Raw genomic sequence first — 9854 nt, 5'->3', positions numbered from 1 at the left:
ATCAAAAAAAGATTATATTCAACATAAGACAATATCAGAACATAATTGAATTTCCTTGCCAATATTTTTATGGTTTAATATAGCTTTTCTTTGAAGTACACAGGGGGAAACTTGAAAACATCACAACTTTTGCAAGATTTGAATCTTTATCTGACCCTGCTTCTGCCATTCCCTATTTGAATTTCGCAAAAACTCTAAGCCAGGTGATTAAATCAGAGGTTTAAAAGGTCTCTGTTTCCCATCTTGCCTGTTTAATGTTCTCAATATTGCTGCCACTGTGATCTTTCCAAGATGCAAAGAGCCATGCTCAAAATCCTTCAGTGGTTCCCTATAATCTTCAAGATTATGTCTAAACTCCATGTTATGGCATACATGACCTTTTATACCCAGGACACTCTTACCTCTTCAAATTTTTTTTATATGCTCCCCTAGCCTTCCTCCTCCATTTCCTTCTCTCTACCTTGTACACAACACTCTGGCTCTGCTGAAACATCTGCGGCTTTTCTAATGTTTTCATGCTCTTTCTAGCACTGGACCATTACACGTTCTTCTAATCCACCTGGCTAACTCCTACTTATATTTCAGCATTTATATCATGTCATTTTCTCTAGGAAGCCTTCCATGATGTGCACTTTTGATTCTATGTCCTAATCACAGCATTTTTGTGTGAGTGGCCCAAGCCCCAATTTCCACAGAACCATGCAGTGGGTTTTGTTACATGAGAGGGAACGCTGAGCTTGGGGAACCTGGATCTTTTATAATGGGTCGTAAACATGCCTGCACTTTACTCCTGAGAGAGGTATTATCTTTATTATACTGGACAGAAAGCTTGGCTGCCCCTTTGCTCCAGAGAGAGACACTATGTCTTCCAAAGCTGTTTACCGGCTAAACATCCTGGAGGAGATAGTCCTGAAAAAGGGGCAGTCAGTGTCTTGCTCATAAAACATGCAGAAATTTGAGAGACCCATGGAGGAGTGACTCCCAACAATATTTTGAAGATAGAGCCAAGATTTATGATGGATTTGTGAGGTATTAAGAAAAAAGAAAACTAAATATGACTTCAAAATTGTTGGCCTAAGCAACCAAAAAAATGTAATGCCGATTTACTGAGATGGAACAACTGTGGGAGCAGCAGGGAAAGATAAATGTGGTTTTGGTCAGGCTAATTAATCAACAAAATAATTACAGTCATAATGATATTTATTGGGTATTTTCCATGTGCTTGGCACTGTGTTAAACACATCACATGCATTTAATTGATAAATACTAGCTGAGCACCTTATACGTGCTAGTCATTATTCTAGGAGCTGGAGATACCACCATATTGAACAAAGCCAGCAATATCTCTGCCTTACATTGTGGTGCTTGCATTGTAATGAAGGACAGTCAGGCTGTTGGGGAAATTCAATGAGTGGGGATCAACTCATCCTGGAGATACAGAGATGTCAACCTTGTAAGGTAGGTTTTATTTCCCCCCACTTTACAGATGAGAGAAAAGAAGGCTTAGAAAAGTAATATGCCTAAGGTCACAGTTAACAAGTGTTGGAGCAAAGATGCTAACTCAAGTCTGTTTAACTCTAGAGCCTATGCTTCATTATTTGCCTTGTGAATATGAATGTAATCATGAATATTCACTAGTAAAAGTGAATATAATGTCTTTTCAGAAGTGTTAAATTAGCCTATCCAATAAATTTTCCTCAGAAATGCAATATTGGAAGTTTAAAAAAAAGTAATGTAAAAATAACGGATCTGGCTATTTCAGTGGAAAAGTAACTGAATTGCTTTTTCAATTTAATATTGATTTAATTTCACACTGATATTGGATTTTCTTATATTTCATGACATAAATTACTTTTGAATATAGTTTCATTACATATCCTTATTTCTTTCTCCTTTGTGGCATACTTTTTCAAATTATGTCATTGAAATGAATTTGAATAAACGTGAATTTCAAAATATTTGTCCTATTCAGTGGAACATTAAAAAAGACTTCTAATTTGTTAGTAGCTCTCAGAGAGTATGAAGCACTGAAAACTGTGGTCCTGTAATGAAAACCCAACACTTAAAAAGAGGTACTTTTTGACCATTTATCAAAGAAAAAGTTTTGTGAAAAATATTCCCTGGGGCTATATATAGTGAAATTCTCAATAATGTGACAGGGACCTTAAGAAACATTATATTTTAGGCTAAATGTAATATAAAGAAGAAGGAAAAAATTGTGGAGAAGGGGTTATTACTAACACATTTATTCAACTACTCAATTTATTCATTTTGTAAGTATTTATATTAATATTGTTATTTAATGAGATGGCATTTGTAGCATGCAGACCTAAGTATTGTGTTGGCCAAAAAGTTCGTTCGGTTTCCCCATAAGATGGCTCTAATAGCGCTTAGTTGTCTTTAACTTCATTCAAAACAATTTTCTTAGATTGTATTGTGACAGCTGTCATGTGACAGTGTGCATTTTAAAAAAACTTATCAAAATTGGTGAATTTTTGTGTAGCCATTTTAATATTGAAGATGGAAGAAAAAAGCAACATTTTCGGCATATTATGATTTATTATTTTACGAAAGGTAAAAACGCAACTGAAACGCAAAAAAAGAGTTGTGCAGTGTACGGAGAAGGTGCTGTGACTGATCGAATGTGTCAGAAGCGGTTTGCGAAGTTTCTTGCTGGAGATTTCTCGCTGGATGATGCTCCACGGTCTGGTAGACCACTTGAAGTTGAGAGCCATCAAATTGAGACATTAATTGAGAACAATCAACGTTGTACCACGCGGGAGATAGCCGACGTACTCAAAGTATCCAAATGAAGCACTGAAAATCATTTGCACCAGCTTGGTTATGTTAATTGCTTTGATGTTTGGGTTCCACATAAGTTAAGCAAAAAAAACCTTCTTGACGGTATTTCTGCATGCGATTCTCTACTTAAAAGTGATGAAAACGTTCCGTTTTTTTAAAAAAAATTGTGATGGGCCATGAAAAGTGGATACTGTACAATAATGTGGAATGGGAGAGAATGTGGGGCGAGTTAAATGAACCACCAACAACCACACCAAAGGCCAGTCTTACGAAGAAGGTGGTGTTGTGTATATGGCGGGATTGGAAGGGAGTCCTCTATTAAGAGGTCCTTCCGGAAAACCAAACAATTGAGCAAAGTACTGCTCCCAATGTGACGAACTGAAAGCAGCACTTGAAAAAAAGCGTCCGGAATTAGTCAACAGAAAACGCATCATCTTCCATCAGGGTAACGCAAGACCACATGTTTCTTTGATGACCAGGCAAAAACTCTTATAGCTTTGCTGGGAAGTTCTGATTCATCCTCCATATTCACCAGACAATGAATTCGGATTTCCATTTATTTCGGTCTTTACAAAATTCTCTTAATTGAAAAACTTTCAATTCCCTGGAAGACGGTAAAAGGCACCTGGAACAGTTCTTTGCTCAAAAAGATAAAAAGTTTTGGGAAGGGACTTCCCTGGTGGCGCAGTGATTAGGAATCCATGGGCCAGTGCAGGGGACACAGGTTCAAGCCCTGGTCCAGGAAGATCCCACATGCTGCGGAGCAGCTAAGCCCGTGTGCCACAACTACTGAGCCTGCATGCCACGACTACTGAAGCCCGTGTACCTAGAGCCTGTGCTCCGCAACAGAGAAGCCACTGCAACGAGAAGCCTGTGCACCACAATGAAGAGTAGCCCCTGCTCACTGCAACTAGAAAGCCCATGTGCAACAATGAAGACCCAATGCAGCTAAAAATTAATTAATTAATTAATTTAAAGAAAAAAGTTTTGGGAAGATGGAATTATGAAGTTGCCTGAAAAATGGCAGTAGTGGAACAAAACCATGAATACGTTGTTCAATAAAGTTCTTGGTGAAAATAAAAAATGTGTCTTTTATTTTTACTTAAAACCCAAAGGAACTTTTTGGCCAAATCAATACATCTTCACTGCCTGTCTTCCCTGCTAGATTCCAATTTTCACAAGGATGGGTACAATGTCTCTTTTGGTCACACTTCATTCCCCCAGAACTCTGGCATGATAGGTCCTCAATAAACGCTAGACTAATGAATGAAGGAATTAATAAATGAATCTGGGTATTTTCATTCAATTGGTGCCTGAAAAACCATAGGCACAAATATTCATAATACAAGGTTGAAATGAGAAATCCTATGAGACTTGAGAGATTAGAAAATTTTGTTGAGAAAATTGGGGGAGTTTCATAGCTTGCACTTAAGATAGGCAGATGTGTTAGATTTGGTTTCCTAGAAAACGCAGCCTAAGTCAATGATGAAAGTGCTTTCAGATGGAAGGTTCAAACCAAGGGCAGAAAGGGTGAGTTAAAAGGAAAATGAGATGAGAGAACATACGTGAGCTTGGATTTTAAAAATAACTAGTTGAGTTCCACTATACTATCTAGACTGTAAAATTATGGAAAGAGCATAACATATGGAAAGACCCTAACAACAAAAAAAGCAGGATAAGCTAAAAAAAAATTTTTCTGTAACCCATCAGAGAGCTAAGATCACAGGGAAACCAAGTAGCCTGGCAACAGGAAAGACAGGCTCCTCCAAGGAGAGATGGGATGGGAGCCCTGACTCACCTGTGGCAAAATAGGAGGTGGGGGTAAGATAGGTGCCATACAAGCAGGCAAAAACATTCAGCTAAAATTTTAAATAAGTTGTTAAAGGCCGACTGTGACTAACGTAGAGCCACAGACACAAGGGGAGTTCACACTCACTCACAGGCTCATCTCCACAGACCCCTACTGGATGCCCGCCAGGAAGATGGGGGGCTGAGCAGAGAAAGCCTCCCTCGGAGGTGCAAGTCTAGAGGAAAGGAAGTGGCCACCTCTCCTTTGGGAAATGAACTTTGAGAAATGTCGGGCATTAGGAACTGAAAAAAAGCACTGCCTGGACCCTTGTTCTGTATAAAACAAAAGTTTTAAGCCTTTGGAAGAAAGGCAGCAAACCCTGTCACCTTCACGGTGCATGTGAAAAGCTAAAACTACAGCTGGAGAAGAATGAAAGGAAAACCCCCTTTACTCCCAGAAATGGAGCAGGAAATAGTCTCCCACACAAGATCCCCCAAAGACACACCGCAGAGTTTAGCTGCTATGGGGAGGAGGACAGGTTTATTGAGGAAAAAACCACTCCTGAGGTTCATGGCCCGCCTAAGCCTGAAGCAGAAAAGGACAACAGAGGATACTGCACCATCCTCCAGGCAGACAAGCCAGTACCAAGTCACAAAAAGCAGCATTCTGTCTCTGGGGGAGAGGCAAGGATGTGTAGAGAGACCATCTCGGAATTGCAGGTGCACAGGAAGGAGCTGCAGACCTCTGTGGGACCTCTTTTATTAGAGCACTAATCCCCAAAGGAGGGCTCCACCCTCATGCCCTAAGCATCTCCCAAAGGCCCCACCTCCTAACACCATCACCTTGGGCATTCGGATTTCAACACATGAATTTGGTGATGGGGTGTGGGCAGGGGGACACAAACATTCAGACCATAGAACTAAATTTATTAGCATAAAGTTTGTCGATAGTATTCTCTTTGTAATTTTAGCTGTATATTTATTTATGAAAACTTTCCCACTTATTATTAATTTGTACCTCTGGTATGTTAACTTTTTTCAAAACCAAACTTTTGGCTTTATTGATTCTCCCTATTTGATATTTGTTGCCTATTTTAGAAGTTTTGTTTTAATCTTTATTTCTCCTTCTTCCTACACTTTTTGTTTATTCTTAAGTCTTACTACTTAAGTTGAATTCAGCATTAATTTCCAGCTTTTAAGGCTCCATTTCCCTCTTCGTACAGCTTTCACTGCGTTCTACAAGTTTTGATATGTGCTATTTTTCTTATCACTCAGTATTAAATTTTTTTTTTTTTTTTTTGCGGTACGCGGGCCTCTCACTGCTGTGGCCTCTCCCGTTGCAGAGCACAGGCTCCGGACGCGCAGGCTCAGCGGCCATGGCTCACGGGCCCAGCCACTCCGCGGCATGCGGAATTCTCCCAGACCGGGGCACGAACCCGTGTCCCCTGCATCGGCAGGCGGACTCTCAACCACTGCGCCACCAGGGAAGCCCTTTCTTTTGGGTTTAGGGTAGTGTTCAAAGTGGCTAAAACTACAATAATCAGACTGCTGAATAAGGATGGGATGCCATATTTAAAGACACAGAAAACAATCATCATTGCAACTAAAACTAGAACTTTTGGGGGGTTTTTGGTGTTTTAATTTTTCAGTAGTTTTTCCTTAGTAATTCATTTCATTAACCAAATGTGGTTAAACACGTACTCTGTATCAGAGCTCGTGCTAGTCATTTGGGATAAGTGAAGTCATTAATTAATTCAATAAATATTTATTGAGCACCTACTATGCACCAGGAACTTTTTTTGATAGAGCTCCTCACAGGCCTTACATTTTAGTGTGAGAGACTGACAATAACAAGTAAAATATGTAGATGATAAGTACTGTGAATAAGTATTGTGAATCAAAATAAAGAAAAAAAGGGGAATGGGGGACAGCACAGACTTAAGTGGTCAAAGAAGGCTGCTTTAGTAAGGTGACATTTGAGCAGAGATTAAAGGAGATCAGGAGTGAGCCATTCAAATTAAGATTGAGAAAAGGATTTCAGGAGGAATAGCAAGAGCAGAGTCACAGGAAGCTGGAGCATGCCCAGCATAGTCCAGAGAATGCAAGGAGGCCAGTGTGGCTGAAAGAGAGCAAGCTTAAGGAGGAGAAGCAAAACGTTAGGTGAGCAAAGTAAAGGGTGAGGTGGGGGGCAGGTTTTATGGCGTCTTGTACATTGTGAGGATCTGGCTGGCAGGGGAAATGAGAAGGATTTGAGCAGGGGGATGAACCGGAATTACTTTCATAGAATTAGATTAATTTGCTAAAATAAAATCTTCTTGAAATTTTCCATCTATATTTGGGTTTACCGCTAGTTTATCTGATGCCATGACTGAGTTCCACAACTATTATTAAAGATTTTCTTTCTGTTTGATTACTTTTTAAACAATTTATATTTTATTAGTCCTGGAATGTCAGTACATCACAATGTAAACCAGACTTTCAAAATGGCATTGAAAAACAATTAACTTGAAAGCCCATTTTATCACTGAGTATTTTAGGATTAAAGCTTCTATGTTTGTTTAGTAAACAAATCATTAAGTTAAAACTACAGAATAAGTAACCAAAGATTAAAAGAGCACAGAGGTATTGTTAAAAAAATTAAAAATAAAGGTAGTTAGCTTCATTAGGTTCCCTTTTTGGGCTCATAAACACTTATAAACAAGTTATTTGAGCTTTGTTATAAAAAATAAAATTTCCTGTTGTTTCATGTTATTTGCTTAATGTTTTAACTTTAAAAGATTAAAATTATGGTTAAAGACCCTTTTAACACATAAAAACTATACTTTTTGCTCCTGATGTTTACATATTGATAGACTTGGCAATTTTCAGGACTCTTTAAAACGTACCTTGTGCATAACTATTGGTGATGCATGGCTTGTGATGTGTTCACTTTTTTTCTATAGGAAACCGTTCCCACATTATTTTCTCATACTCCTTAAACTAGCGCTTTATATATTACCCAAAATTTTAGTTTATAAAACTAATTCTGATAAGTGGAAAACCTAGTGAAACAATCTACTTGTGATTGTAGGTTCTCCTGATTTTTTCCATCAACTAAAACTTGAGTTCTAATACAACTGGCCCCAAACTACAGCTATTAAATATGCTGTAAAGGATTTCAGTGAGCTTTTTACTATTGAGATATTTTTTGAAGACACACTCTTTCTGTGGAAAAAATAATTTACGGTACTTGAGCACCAACTTTCATCCACTACTATTAAATTTTTTTAAAGGATTATTTGCAGGTTTAATGTGTAACAAACATGTATTCTCTGTGTGTAATCTTATCCAGAGGACTGGCTCAACTACCTATGTGGTGATAACTTCTGTATCTCCTTCTCTAGGCCACTCTCTTTGGGAGCTTCAGATTCTATTTCCACTGGACCTATCTGGTTATCCTGTAGACACTTCAAATTTAATGTGAGAAACTCACTTCGGTCCTAAAGATAAAACAAAATCCCGTATAGATATCACCAAATCTATAAGCCTGCTCCTACTTTATTTTTGATTTTATTACTGGCAAAGCCGAAAATCAGCTAAATCAGAAACCTAAACGTTACTCTCAAAGACTTCCCCCTCCATCTCATTTAAGCAGCCACTGATTTCTATTAAATGTACTTCTAAATCTCTCTCAGATTCAGCTTCTTCCCAGTATGATGTAGTAGAAAGATTTAGGACTTTGGAGTGAAGCAAACCTAGGTTCAAGTATACACTACTTGTAAGATAAATTTCAGCTAGATTTTCCATTTGCAAATCTATTATACTGCAAAGTTTAAATGGGATAATGTATCTATCACAGTGCCTGCCATATTATGTTTAATAAACCTTAATTGCCATTCCCTGTCACCTTGTTTCCCATTGCTTTAGTTTAGGACATTATCATTTATTGTTTAGAACTTTGCAATAGTTTTTTTTAACAAGTCAAATTGGTTCTATTTTCCATGCTGTAGCCAAAAGGAACTTCCTAAAAGTCAAGTCTTGTCATTTGCTTCTTTGCCTAAAATTCTTCATTGGCTCCCTGTGGCCTATATAAAGTCCAATCCTCTAAGCATAACATACACTTGCCCCAGCCTGACCTCCTGCCACTCTAGGTTTATTCTTAAAAATTACTTGCTAATCCCTGTATGATTGCCTACTTGTCCCTTTTATGTCTTTAGCCTGTCTTTTTGTTCTTTTGCTTAGAATTGCTTTGTTGGTCTCACAGGTGAACCCTTATTCCTAAGTCTCAGCATCCCAGTTCCCTCCTCTGAGAAACTTCCCTACACCTGTCCAGGCAGTAAGGCACTTCCTCCCAGGTCAACAATTACTTACTGACTGCTAATTAGGTATGTACCAGCCAGTATAGTATACACTGAAAATGGAGCTGTGAAGAAGACAAGGTTTCCCGCCCTCACAAAGCAGCTAGAGACAAACATTTAGATAATTTACTTACAATTTTGTTGAATGCTATAAAGATACAGTGTTATGGGAATGTATAACCCCGTCTTGAGAGGGTGGTCAAGGGATAGCTTCCCTTAGGAAGAAACACTAAAAGATTTGATGGATGGTGCCATTGTACCCTTTATAATTCTTTCTTAAAGTACTTAGGAAATTGCACTTGAATTGCTTTCAATATATGATTTTGACTAGCGGATAAGTTGTAGGAGACCACGATTACCAAAAGATCCTTTTGGCTATCACAAATACAAGATTCTGATTCTGATACCCATGACTTAAATCTATGTACATCAGGCACTAAGTATATAATCTTTTATCCCTAGCAATAACCCAGCTATTATCATCTCTCTTTTATAGATAAAGAAGTTAAAGTTCAAAATGAATGGTTCAACGATGCTTCCAAGGTCTCTCTGTTGAGTCAATGGCCCCAAGCCAGCAGCTTCAGGATCCCAAACCCTCTTTTCACCATACATTCCTGTCTACGCCTATATCTGTTTATTTCCAGAATCTTCTAGCGTCTGGTTTCTAGCAGGTGTTCCGCGAACAAATAAACAGAAAGCCTTATGCTAAAGGTAGCATTATTTTTCACTCTTGTTGCCCTCAGCAACTGACACTATAACTTCCTCCCATTCGGAGGGAGAGGCATTTCCAGATCTGTTTTCAGGCTTGGAGTAAGACTAGTAATTCCAAGTTGTTTGTTCGACTCCATCAGTCTTTTTTTTGCACCGGACGCCAAATTTCCACACCCTCCTCAGAAAAAAAAACCCCGCAGCTTTTGAGAATATTGG

This window comes from Mesoplodon densirostris, chromosome 9, assembly GCF_025265405.1.
Source record: "Mesoplodon densirostris isolate mMesDen1 chromosome 9, mMesDen1 primary haplotype, whole genome shotgun sequence".
In the NCBI taxonomy this organism is placed as follows: domain Eukaryota; kingdom Metazoa; phylum Chordata; class Mammalia; order Artiodactyla; family Ziphiidae; genus Mesoplodon; species Mesoplodon densirostris.
This window is presented reverse-complemented; position numbering follows the sequence as displayed.